Source organism: Mesoplodon mirus, assembly GCF_964341445.2.
Source record: "Mesoplodon mirus genome assembly, chromosome: 2".
Taxonomy (NCBI): domain Eukaryota; kingdom Metazoa; phylum Chordata; class Mammalia; order Artiodactyla; family Ziphiidae; genus Mesoplodon; species Mesoplodon mirus.
The window spans coordinates 115,654,978-115,668,887 of NC_138977.1; the positions used below are offsets into that span (position 1 = coordinate 115,654,978).

Here is a 13,910-nt window from a genome sequence, read left to right on the forward strand (position 1 = left end):
ACTAAAAATAGAATTACCATATGATCCCACAATCCCACTACTGGGCATATACCCAGAGAAAACCATAATTCAAAGAGACACATGCACCGAATGTTCATTGCAGCACTATTTACAATAGCCAGGTCATGGAAGCAACCTAAATGCCCATCAACAGACGAATGGATAAAGAAGATGTGGTATATATATACAATGGAATATTACTCAGCCATAAAAAGGAAAGAAATTGGGTCATTTGTAGAGATGTGGATGGATCTAGAGACTGTCATACAGAGTGAAGTTAAGTCAGAAAAACAAATATCATATATCAATGCAAATATGTGGAACCTAGAAAAATGGTACAGATGAACCGGTTTGCAGGGCAGAAATTGAGACACAGATGTAGAAAACAAATGTATGGACACCAAGGGGGGAAAGCGGCAGGGGGGTGGTGTTGGTGGTGTGATAAATTGGGCAATTGGGATTGACATGTATACAGTGATGTGTATAAAACTGATGACTAATAAGGACCTGCTGTATAAAACAAATAAAATTAAATTAAAAAATTAAAAAAAACCTTGCCTTTTTTTTTCATGTGGAAGTTTTGTCTCTTGAGAATCTAAAGATAAATGAAGTCTGTCTTTAAAACCAACAATCCAACCCAACATTGACAAAAAAATTAGCCTTTCGTACCCAAATAAGCAAGTGGATTCTGCTTCTATGGATGTTCAAGTTCACAGGTATTCTCATCTGTATTGTAAAGATACCCTGCACCTGAAAAAAAAAATACGTGTAAAAATGTGCTACTCAGCACTCTCACAGTCTGCAGATTGAAACAGCCTTTTGAAAAGCAATTTCATTAAACACAGCAACAGTTTTCAATGTAATGCTCCTTTGAGTAATTCATTCTTAGGACGTTCTCAATGATGTGGACAAAGGTGTAGTGTTCATTTATGCTCACACTTTTGTAACCTACAATGGTAAAAAGTTAGAAAGAGCCAAACGTTCCACAAGGAGGAATGGTTATATAAGTTATAGCATGTATTTAGAAGAGATTGTTACATAGGCTTAAAAAAATCTTTGAAGAATTTGATTTAAAACAAGGTGGAAAAAAAGTAATATAAAATAGATATGTATAGACCATAATGAGACACCACTTTACACCCATTAGGATGGCTATTATCAAAAATAAAATAAAATAAAATAACAAATGTTGGCGAGAAACTGGAGCCCTTGTGCACTATAGGTGATAATGTAAAATGGTACAGCTGCTGTGGAAAACAGTACAGCAATTCCTCAAAAAATTAAACATAGAATTACCAAATGATTCAGCAATTCCACTTCTGGCTATATACCCAAAGGAAATGAGAGCAGTGACACAATCAGATATTTGTACACTAATGTTCATAGTAGCGTTATTCAAAATAGCCAAAAGGTGGAAGCAACCCAAGTCTCTATCAATTAATGAATGGGTATACAAAATGTGGTGTATTCATACAATGGAATACAATTCAGCCTTAAAAGGGAAGGAAATTCTGACACACGCTACGACATGGATGAACCTTTCAGACATTATTCTTAAGTGAAACAAGGTAGTCACAAAAGGACAAATACTGTATGATTCCAAATATAGGAAGTACCTAGAGGAGCCAAATTCATAGAACAGAGAGTAGAATGGTGGTTGCCAAGGGTTGGGAGTAGGGGAAGAGGAAATGGGGAGTGACTGTTTAATGTTTATACAATGTTAGTTGGGGAAGATGAAAAAGTTCTGATGATGGATGGTGCTGATGGTTGCATGACAATGTTAAGGTACTTAATGCCACAGAGCTGTACACTTAAAATGATTTAGATGGTAAATTTTATGTTATGTACATTTTAACCAAATAAAAAATAACACTGGCACATGGATATATACAATATGTGTATGTATATTATATATATAATATGTGTAGTGTATATAATATGTATGTATAGTTTTATATATACAGTTAACATATGTCATATTATAAAAGGTATGTGGTAAGTAGACTGATAGGTATAAAAATTGATACATTCATGGTATATTCATTTCCCAACACTGCTATAACAAATAACCATGAACTTGGTGGCTTAGACAACGTACATTTATTCTCTTACAGTTCTGTGGATCAGAAATCAGTATCACCGGGCCAGAGTCAAGGTGTCAGCAGGACTGCCATCTTTCCAGAGGCTCTGGAGAGAATCCATTTCCTTGCTTTTGCAGCTTCTGGGAGCTGCTTCCCTTCCTTGGTTCATGGCCCTTTCCTCCATCTCCAAAGCCAGTGGCACAGTGTCTTGCTTCAGTGGTGACTTCGCTTCCCTCTTCTAAGGACAGGTGTGACTGCACTTAGGCCTCACTGGATTAGCCAGAATAATCTCCCCATTTCAAGATTCTTAATCACATCTTTTGTCATATCAAGTAATATTCACAGGTTCTGAGGACTAGGACATGGATATTTTTGGGGCCACTACTCAGCTTACCCACACATGGATGGACAGAAGGAAAGAAAGAAGTAAAGACTATGGAAAGAAATATAATAAAACTTTAATACTAGCTAAACGGGGATTATAGAATCATGAATTGTTCTCTGCATACTTTTATATAGTTTATAAGCTTTTTGAAATGAACAAGTTTTATAATGAAAAATGCTACCTATTTTCATATGAACTTTTAAAATAATGTAGATATAATGTAGTATAGTTAGGGTGCTTTTCCAGGTGTGCTGCGGATTTCACTAAACTACCCATCATGTCTGATAACTCTCCTCATGACTGGAATAATTCATTTGTAAAACGTCAATCCTGTAACAGGAACATTGCCTATAATTGTAGAACCAAAACAAGTTTCCCACTTATGTCTATTCAGGACTCAATCCCATCAAAATTAAAATAAAATTTCTATAAAGAGAAGGTTAATGTACAAAAATGTGATGCTACATTTGATAAGATACTTGACAAAACCCAAAGCACCTTCTCTTAATTAGCAATGGCCTTGATTTGCACCCAGTTGGTCATCCGTGGTATTTATAGCTCCCTCTGGAAAATTCCCCATATCACCACTATTACGTTGCTTGCCCCTGAACTCCCCTTGTGCCTCTGCTATTCATAATTAGAGTCATACACATTGTCTATAAATGAGGTATGTCTGATGTGGTGTTGCATTCATTTGTCCGTAAAGCATGGAGAAAATCAAACATCTCCCAAGGGTCTTCATTATCATTCTTTGGTAAATGAAGATTTTTTATGTTAAGCCAGGCACATGCTAGATGCCTTCTGTGGAGGACTTCATCCCAGCTCCTGCTCTATCCTGCCAGGTGAGTGCCAGCATCACTGTCATCTTAGAGAGGAAGAAGCCGCAGCTTACAGAAGCCATGTAGGTTGCCCAATGTCACCCAGCTAGTAATTGTTGGAGGTGTGGGGGGAAGGCATTGGTGAAGAGTACAGAACTTATGCTACAGCTAATCACATACTTGTCCACTGAAAGACAAAACCATTCATCTCAGGCCAGACGGTTCATTAACAAACACCTAACATCTGCTCTCCTCAATCTCTTCAAAGTTTCAAAACATGCAAAGAAAGCAGAAGAGATGGCTCTTGCCCTTTTATTTTTTAAGTTTATTTATTTTTTAAAAGTCTTTATTGAATTTGTTACAATATTACAATACTGCTTCTGTTTTTGTTGTTGTTGTTTTTATGTTTTGGTTTTTTGGCCCTGAGGCATGTGGGATCTTAGCTCCTGGACCAGGGATCGAACCCGCACCACCTGCACTGGAAGGCTCTAGAGCACAGGCTCAGTAGTTGTGGCGCACGGGCTTACCTGCTCCGCGGCATGTGGGATCTTCCAGGACCAGGGATCCAACCCGTGTCCCCTGCATTGGCAGGCGGATTCCCAACCACTGTGCCACCAGGGAAGCCCCACCTCCTCTGCTTTTGAACCTGCAGTGAAGGATGTTCAAGACGTGAATGATACAAAGTACTGGAGGGAGTCAGTTCACTACTCCTCTCCATGAGGCCAGGGAATGTGACTCATTGTATACCCAGCCCTTAGAACAGGACCTGCCCCAATAAATGTTTGATAAATGAACATATAAATGAATGGATTGAATGAATATGAATGAAGGCACAAATGCCATATGACAGTAAATTCTTCCCCTCTTGGGGATCTCAGACAAAGCAAAAGGAGAGGTAATCTGCGCAATCAGCATTTTCTCTCTCTGATGTCATCAGCATTGCTTGAGTTCATGGGGAAAAAAAGTTTAAAAGGTAGATGTAAATGGTTTTTCCCCTATTATAGCGAATTTTAGCAGTACAAAATAATCAAGGTTTTTCAGATTTTTACCTTTCAGGAGTCAGCAAAGTGGCCTATGTTTGTAAAATCAAAGAGATTGGCAACACACCCATCCCACTGGAGTAAGCACCCACGTCTTTTCCCTACAGAGGGAAGGCTTGGTCCCACTAGAATCCTTTCCACTCTCTCCCCATTTTTAAGGCAGTCATGACTCCGTTACTCTCTCCTATTTTTCCCCCGGCTCCCCACCCTCAAATGTGCCCACAAATGTTGGCTACTTATACTGCCAAACCCTTTGTAAAATTCATTTTTGCTCTCCACCATCCAGAAATCTCAACACGTCCCCACCACACACTTTGTGAGTCAAAATTTAATGGTGGCATCCAAAGCCAAACCTCACTTTTCACTTAATAAAACCCAATAATTACTGTGCTTTCTGAAGTCAGATCCTCTTGCTAATCTGATACAAACCATCTATAATTAGCGTTTTCCTTCCCCCTCAATGCCAAGGGTGCTAAGTGACTCAGCCCTGCCAGGCACCAGCCCCTTCAGCTTCCACGGTCTGTGCTGACACCCCGTCATGACACACTCCCTCATTTTGTGACCACATTTCTTCTACATCTTTTCATTCACCCCAGTGAACCTCCTTCACTTCAGCATCTCTCTCTCCCTTCCTCCCTCCCTCTCCCTCCCTCTCCCTCTCTCTCTCTCTCTCTCCCTCTCTCCCTCTCTCCCTCTAGTTTAAACCATGTCAGTCAGGCTTGGCTCTTTTGCCACAGATAAGAGCAGAAGATACTCTGTTATCTGACAACGGGGGAAGAATTTCTCTTCATCTATTTTCTGGTTAAAGGAAAGGAATCGTCCTTATCATCCTTGGGTGGCCAGCCTTCAAATACAGTAATTCACATGGAAAAATGTACCTAATACTGAAGCTATACCGAATTTTCATGAGTCTTGGATGATGAAGGCTCTTGTGGGAATACTGGAATACTTTCGGCTCATCGTTATATCACTGATCACTGAATTTAAATTTTATTGGTTTTGTAATTGTATTTATATAACTCTATTCTGGTTTTATATCAGTATAGGTAAAATAAGTTTGAGGAATTTATCCCTGATTTTATGACAGTACACATGCAAGCAATGTCATAATAAAACTAGTTTAAGTCACGCTGCAGGGGAGGGGGGATTGTCTGTGAGAACATCTACTCTTTTAAAGGGGTCCAGGCTCGAAAGACACTGATCTACATATGCATTTCCTTTTAAAATAAATTTGCTGCTTTTGAATCTTATCACTGGTTAACAGCAATATCTACGATTTCATTCTAAATATATTGAGTTTAGTATCTCAATAGCAAGTAATTCTAAGAAACAGCTAAAGATGATGGCTTTAGTGTGTACTATATATTTTATGGTGGCTGAATTTTATATATTACAGTATGTATTATAAGATTTTTAAATTAACCTGCTTTTCACTCAGAACCTCAGGGTGTTTATGTGTATTCATGCATTGTGTCTTCAAGTAAGTGAAACTGAAAATCTGGATTTTATACTCATTATTCAAATACAACCTATATTAATAAGCCAAATTACATGAAATACAAATTTCAGAAAAAGTATCTTACTGAGCTATTAAAGGTTTATCAGTGAAAATAAAGAGTTTTGCAAATACAGCAGACAGTGCTTTGGTCTAGATTTCAATACTGGTCCTCTGTTGCCAGGTACTTAGATTTCTTTCAATTCTTCTGTTTGCCATCTTCCTTGAGAAGAAGCTGATCTTGGTTATAATAATTGAGGAGGCTAGCTTTACACTACAGGGAGGAAGAAATCCTTTCAGCATACTCCAGGAGAGGCTGTCATATACAGAAATCTTCGCATCTGTATCATCTTCCTTTGCTTTTGCTAAGATCCACCCAGCCAATCTTCCACCATCAAATGTTTGTGTAAAACATACTTCTCCTCTAGGTTGAGGTGTTTTATATTTAATCTCTGAGGAGAGTTCACCTTCGTTAACATCAGTCTCTTCTGAATTTTCCTCAGTCTTTCATCTCAAACACCATCATCCATAAATTCTGCATAAATTGAGATAAGAAAATGCAAACGTAGCCAAAAGCCTTGGAGACACTTAATATCTGTCTCGTGTGCCCATTTTCGGCAGGGGCGGTTCAGATGTCTTTGTCACTGCCACTTGGTCCCTGTATCTCCTGAAACCTAAAGTATTTTTAATTAATGATATTTAACACTATCCGCCAAGACAACTGGATTTCACATATTTGCACTGAAAACATGCACAAAATAAATGACTCTTCTTTCCTCAAAGAGGATTATGTCTCATGGTTAAAGACAGGTAACCATTGAATTTCTTTCAGATAATCTGGAATGAAATGTCACTTTTCTCTATTCCGGTTTCTCTCTGTGTGAAAGAACAAATAGAACTGTAAAAAGTTCAAAGTTCTTTTCTCAGCTGCTACAAGCTTCATACTCTGTAGGTTGCCATATGTATTTGCGTTATGGAAGGCAAAGACTGTGATAAACATCATTCATGAGTCTGTCTGGTTTTTGTTTCTTCCATTTCATGGCATATCTGCTCTCAAGGTTCTCAAAAATCATTTAATCCAAGATCCTTTCCTAGACAACAATTCCAGAGATTGCTTGTTTTATGAGTCTCCAAAAGGCTATAATAATACTTAAAAGCAAGGAAGGAGGCAAAAGATATCTTTGAAAATTACATTTGAAGAAGGGAGAATGTAAATGGAATTAGCTACTCCAAGTGTTGAGAGATGTGACCAAGTTTAGGGGTTAGTTCACTTAAGTGCTAACTTTTCACTCAGATTATTCAAAATAGCATCTATTTCAAGTTGGATTTGTTGCCAAGCTAACCTTTTTTAAAGTACAGTAATATTTATATCTTTGTTGTAAAAATTCAAAACAGTGCAGAGTGAGAAATATCCAAACCATGAGGCCCTCACCCCTGGTCCTCCAGTCCTATTGCCCAGAGGGAACCACTTAAGATATTTTGTGGGGCTTGCCTGGCAGTGCAGTGGTTCAGAATCCGCCTGCCAATGCAGGGGACACAGGTTCGAGCCCTGGTCTGGAAAGATCCCACATGCCAAGGAGCAACTAAGCCCATGTGCCACAATTACTGAGCCTGCGCTCTAGAGCCCACAAGCCACAGCTACTGAGCCCACGTGCCACAACTACTGAAGCCTAGAGCCCATGCTGCGCAACAAGAGAAGCCATCACAAGGAGAAACCCGCACACTGCAACGAAGAGTAGCCCTCGCTTGCTGCAACTAGAGAAAGCCAGCACACAGCAACGAAGACCCAATGCAGCCAAAAATAAATAAATAAAATAAATTTTTTAGAAAAGATATTTTGTGTATCTTTGTAGACATTTTCACTGCATGTATTTCTTTAACACACACACACAGAATCATAATATACTCTCTGTTCTGTAATCTGACAATACATAGAGCTGATCAATAGCAAGTAAGCCATTGATAAGCTATTGTAGTGAGGTGGTTTTTCTGCAGGGCTGCCAGTGTGTTGCCTTCATGGGCAGTAAAAAAAAAAAAATTGTGAAGATGGGTGTGGAGGGTGCTAGGGCTTTGATGCCCCAATCTCTTTCTGAGCAAGAGAAAATCATCATGGCTTCCCCTCTGCTCACTTAAAAACCCATGTACCGAACTACATGGCAGGGGCTGAGTTAGGCTCTGGGGACTCTGAGCCCAGTCAGAGAGGCATGGCCCTTGCCCTCGTGGAGCTCTCAGTCTGCTCTCCTTACAAACCACTGTTCCCAGGAAAGCATCTGCTCATCAACTCATTCAAGCCAACCTTTACTGAGCACCTATCATGAAACAAGTGCTATTTCAGACACGACAAAGATGAACAAGGTTCCAAACCTACCCTTCAGGATCACAGTCTAATGAAGAGATAGATTACTGTTACCACAAGAGCACTGTGAAATATGCATGATGCTATTAAGGAGGTAGGATGAGGTGTGACTTCACTTAGCCCTGAGGCGGGGGGTGGGGGAGGGGAGGGGAGGGTTGGGAAGCTTTCCTGAAGCCCCAGGGTGGAGTTGGGGTGAGGTAATTTCAGGTGGAGGGGACAATGCAAGCAGACACCTCTGTCAGGACATGTGGGGAAACTGCAGCACTTTAGGGCTGCTGGAGCATGTGGAGCAGGGTCAGAATGTGGAGAGCTTTGCACACGTCTGAGGACTTCGGGTATATCCAAGGCAATGGAAGGAAGGGGGGCTTGTTTAGGCAGAAGGATTGGGGTGGGCTTAAAGGATCAGAGAGCTCCCTCTTACAGCTGTAGGAGGCTGGGAAACTAACCCAGAGACTGTGGCAGAGGGGTCCAGAGGAGAAATGATGAGACCCTAAGCCAGGCAGGGGTATTTAGTGTGTAAAACTATCTGGGTGTGAGAACAAATTGGATGTGAAGTTTGAAAACAATGGGCGGGTTTCTGGGACTTCCCTGGTGGCACTGTGGTTAAGAATCTGTCTGCCAATGCAGGGGATACGGGTTCAAGCCCTGGTCCAGGAAGATCCCATATGCTGCAGAGCAACAAAGCCCGTGCGCCGCAACTACTGAGCCTGTGCTCTAGAGCCCATGAGCCACAACTACTGAGCCTGTGTACCACAACTACTGAAGCTCACGCACCTAGAGCTCGTGCTCCACAAGAGAAGCCACAGCAATGAGAAGCCCACGCACCGCAACCAAGAGTAGCCCAAGCTCGCTGCAACTAGCGAAAGCCTGTGCGCAGCAACGAAGACCCAACACAGCCAAAAATAAAATATAAATAAATAAATAAAGTTTAACAAAGGGACTCCCCTGCTGGCACAGTGGTTAAGAATCCGCTAGCCAATGCAGGGGACATGGCTTTGAGCCCTGGTCCAGGAAGATCCCAGATGCCATGGAGCAACTAAGCCCGTGTGCCACAACTACTGAGCCTGCGCTCTAGAGCCCATGAGCCACAACTACTGAAGCCTGCGTGCCTAGAGCCCGTGCTCCACAACAAGAGAAGCCACCGCAATGAGTAGCCCCTGTTCGCCGCAACTAGGGAAAGCCCGCTCCAAGCAACGAAGACCCAACGCAGCCAAAAATAAATAAATAAATATAAAAACTAAATAAACAACCACTGAATTCTACCTTCCCAACCCACCCTCTTAAGATAACCAAGTAACCTGCCTCTCCTCCCCCTATCTTCAACCCAGCACAGCTAGTCCCCACAACGCCCCTGAAACTGCTTTAGTGAGGGTCACCTGTGAGAGGGGTCCCGTTCCCAGAGCTCTCGCAGCACTTGGCTCCACGGCCAGGCCTTCAACTCTTCCTTTGCTTTGCCTGACGTGGCCCCCTCTCTCGGTCTCCTTTACCCCACACGGCGGCTCCTCCATTGGCTTCCCCACCTCCCTGGTCCCTGGTCCTAAAATCAAGTTCCATCTTCTCTTCAGATTCTCCAGGTGCGATCCCGTCTGCACCTCCATCTCCACGTGGAAGTCTCCCAGTTCTAACGCCATTCTTCCAAAATCCCGAAGTCAGGTGTCCAACTGCTGGTATTCAGCCACAGGAAACTTGTCCAGAGCTCCTCTCTCCTCCTCGCCTACATTCTCTGCCTGTGCCAACAGTGCCAGCAGCGATCATCCTACAAAGCCCGGTATCTGGAGCCATGCTTAGCTCTGGCTGGACAGGGCACAGATGCTCCACTCTCTGTCCCCACCTTTGCATTGCTGTGCACTCTGCCCTTCCTTTCTTTAAAAAATACATTTGACACACACAAAACATTATCTACAAAGTCACCATCCCAGATTTCGGCTTATTATTCCCTTTTTCCTTTATTATTTTTATGTTTAATACATTACATACAACATGTTTAATACATACAGAATTCTACGATATACATGAGTTATAAAGCATAATAAACCATAAACCTACCATACAACCTAAGAACGAGAACATTACTAATAACCAGCAACTACCCGTGTGTCCCTCTGTTATCCGCTCCCTCTGTTTCCCTCTCAGAGGTAAGCAGTAGGCTAAATTTTGGTTTAGCATTGTTTTGTTTTGTTTCTTACAGTACAGTTTTGCCATTTATGTATGCTTAGACAATGTACTCTTTGGTTTTGCTTGGTTTTGAGCTCAATAAAAATAGTCTCAACCCCCTGGGACTTGCTTTTTTTTCTTAATATTTTCTGAGATTCATTCTTATTGTCAGGTATAGCTGTAGTTCACCTCTTGTCACTACAGAATAATATCCCGTAGTGTGAATATACCTAATTTACTTAAACATTCTCTTGTAGACAGAATGGCATTTCAGTTTTTCCCGTTATTAACTATTATGAAGATGTTACTACAACCATTTTTGTACACACCTGCTGGTACACAAATGCAAGAGTTTACTGGATACACAACTGGGAGGTGGAGCCATAAGCTAGATCCTAAAGTATGCAAATGTTCAACTCTGTGAGGTGTAGTGGTTTTCTAAAGCAGAGGTGCCTGTCTACACATCCACACAATGATGAGCTCACATTTAGCACCTGGTGCTGTCAGACTCCTCAATTTTACAAATCTTATGGATATAAACTGCAAGCTCATTGTGGTCTTAATTCGTATCTCCAAGGTTTCTACTCATTTATAAGCCCTATGTATTTCCTCTTCCTGTGAAATGTCTTTTCAAGTTTCTTCTGTTTTTCTTTTTTTTGTACTTTCTAATTTTTTATTATCACTCAAAAAGGGTTCACTTTTAAATACAAAAGCTAAATAAAGCTTTCTGACTCTGTGCTTGTACTTTCAACACTTTCACAACAATTTTCTGCTTCTCAATAAGGAAAGTGTGCTCGATCCTGTCACGGACACATTTAGCACACACGGAACCACCATAGGCCCAGCTGACATGTTTTTTTGTTTTAGACGATCTCACAAGAACTTAGTCTCACAGTGCAAACTCCTTGAAGTCGGCCTGAGCACACACCACAGGTGGATTTTGGTGTTTTCCTAACCTTCTTGGTATAAAGGTAAACAATTCTACTACTAGGGATTCGGGACAGGCTGGTTTTGTTAGAGACTGTATTGTAGGACAGCCCACGATGGTATGTCAAACGCTGGACCATCCTGAATGCCTCTAGATACCGCCCCCGGAAGAGGAAGGCTATTTTTTTTTTTTTTAAATAGGAATTCTCTATATATTCTGCTTACTACTCCTTTGTCGGTTAACTGTATTGTAAATGTCAAATCTTGGTTTGTCTTTCCACTACACTAAATTGTTTGTTAGCTTAAGTGCTAGTTTTAATATATTTGATTTAATCATCTTTTCTTTTATGATTAGCATATGTCTCAAGAGATTCTTTCCGGCCCTAAGGTTTTTTTCCATGCAAACATCTAAATATTTGCTTTTCGTAATCAAGACCTTAATGTATGTGGAATTGACTGCTAGGTGAGGTGTGAGGCAGAAATCCATTTCATTGTTTTCCATAAGGATAACCGTATTCTAGCACTACTTATGGAGCCACGCTTCCTGCCCCCACTGACCTGCCGTGCCACCTCATCACATCTCAAAGGGCAGCATATACACCTGGGCTATTTCTCAGGCTCCTTAGCTCACTGCACTGCTCAGAGAGCCTACCTCTGCACCACATACAACACAAACTCTGTAATAAAACTTACTGTCTTGTACAAGGTCCCCTCAACCTCCTCATTATAGTCAGAAGCATCCAGCCATCTTAGTCCTTTGCTATTCCACAGATGTTTAGATATCTGCCTGTCACATCCAACAAAACCTCTGTTGGAATTTCTGCTGGAAATGGCATTGAATCTGTAGATCATTTTTGGGAGGTTTGATACCCTTACAACCTTCATGAACAAAGATACTGTAGTTCTTCATTTGTTTCTACCTTACTTCTTCACCTTTATCCTTCAAATCCTCAATCAAGCCTTAACCTAAACACTGCCTGCCTCAAACATGTATTTTACCTTCTCAACTAAAAGGAGGACAAGCGTGTCTTTCATGTGCAAATTTTTTAGATAGCTTCAATAGTCCAAGAAAAAGATGGGGTGTGTTTGAGGTTTGTTGCTGAGTACACTGAGAATTCAAGAAGAGTAAGATGATACTGGTTTGAGACACACCGAGTCTTTGGTATGCTTCAGCACAGAGGGGTCTGGATAGATTGCCCACTGAAACTGTATGACTAAGAAGTTCACTAGTGACAGGCTCATGAGGACCAGGCTTTAAACGGGCAGAGGAAGAGAAAACTATGAAAGTAGCTAAGAAATTACAAGAAACATGGAAGGTAAATCAGAAGAGTGAAGTCAAGGGGGAACCAGGGAAAGGAGATTTTTGAAGAAGTGGTCAATATTGCCCAAACCCAGAGAAGAAAGATCACTGGAAAGGCCACGGGACCTAACAATTAAGAGGGCATTAATGACAGAAGAGATGGGTAAAAAAAACAAACAACAACAAAACACCTAACTTCACTGAGTTAAAGAGAGTATGGGAGAAGGTGGTTGGCACAGAGTAGACACAGATATTTGTCGAGGACAAGCTGAGAAAAATGGAAAGAGGGCAGACTCTTCTCTAAATGAGCTCAGCTGTGAATAGAGGGAGGCTGATGGCAGAATAACTCAGATGAGAAACAGGGTGCTGTAGGACCTGACCTCAACCACCATCCCACACACCAGCCTCCACGTTACAGACAGCAGAGTGAACAGCAGAGTGAGGAAGGTTCCGAACAAGTGCTTTAGAGGGAAAAAATAAATACGGGATCCCTAATGGAAATGATGAGAGTGAGTGGATGTGAGAGCCACAGACGTTGATGACAAGGAGAGCTTCTGGACATACCGGCAGAGACACAGAAAAGACCCCAGCTGCAGAATGGTCACCTTCCTGCCTTTGAGGTCATCTGACATAAACTAAGGGGTTTTCAAGCTATATTCTATATTCTTTAATGAACATATAGGCACACGAACTCGCACAAATTGTTTTTGTCCTTAGATAAAAGGCATCCATCATGGGATTAGATCAACAATACATTTAAGGAAGCCATTCCATCACATAACTAGTTGAGAAAAGATATGGTACATACTTAATGAAACTGGGAGACTCTCAGCAACTCTAATTCGGATAAAATACATTAAAATATTTGGAGGGGGTTATTCTTTCTTAAACAAGGATGTGCCAACACCTAGAATAACATACCTGCTATGGAAGAGAAAATAAGTCCTCCACCTGAGCATCTCAGGGAAAATGAGTCCCCGTCTCAATCTAGCACAGATTAAATGGACCTAAAGAAAGCATATAATTCTCTTCACTTTAAGGGCAAGTGATGCCTAAGAAGGCATGTTACTCTGCAGGTAAACATGTATATGCTACAGTTATGTAGGATTATCGTTTGCTAAGTTTTTTTTCCCCTTTCACCTCCAATGTACCTGAGTGTATATTTGATATAACTGCTTTGGGGCAAGGCCAGTTTACATCATGAGGGGAGGGGGCACTGTCTCACAGAAAATGAGGGCTGATGGTGCCTATGACATAGACAGTAGCTTCTCTCTCCAGTCACTGTGTTCAATGGGGCTGTAATCCCAGAAAGGGTACCTAGTGTATTCAACGTGGTCGTTCCCATATGCATTTC

At 41.2% G+C, this 13,910-nt stretch overlaps 1 pseudogene across 1 annotated transcript; it reads right to left on the reverse strand.

Moving 5' to 3' along the window:
• Positions 1-10,090: 10,090 nt before the first annotated feature.
• On the reverse strand, positions 10,091-11,396 carry LOC309811822 (large ribosomal subunit protein eL34-like; annotated as a pseudogene). Its single transcript has one exon. The product of its transcript is annotated as a large ribosomal subunit protein eL34-like (transcript).
• Between the last annotated feature and the right edge of the window lie 2,514 nt (positions 11,397-13,910).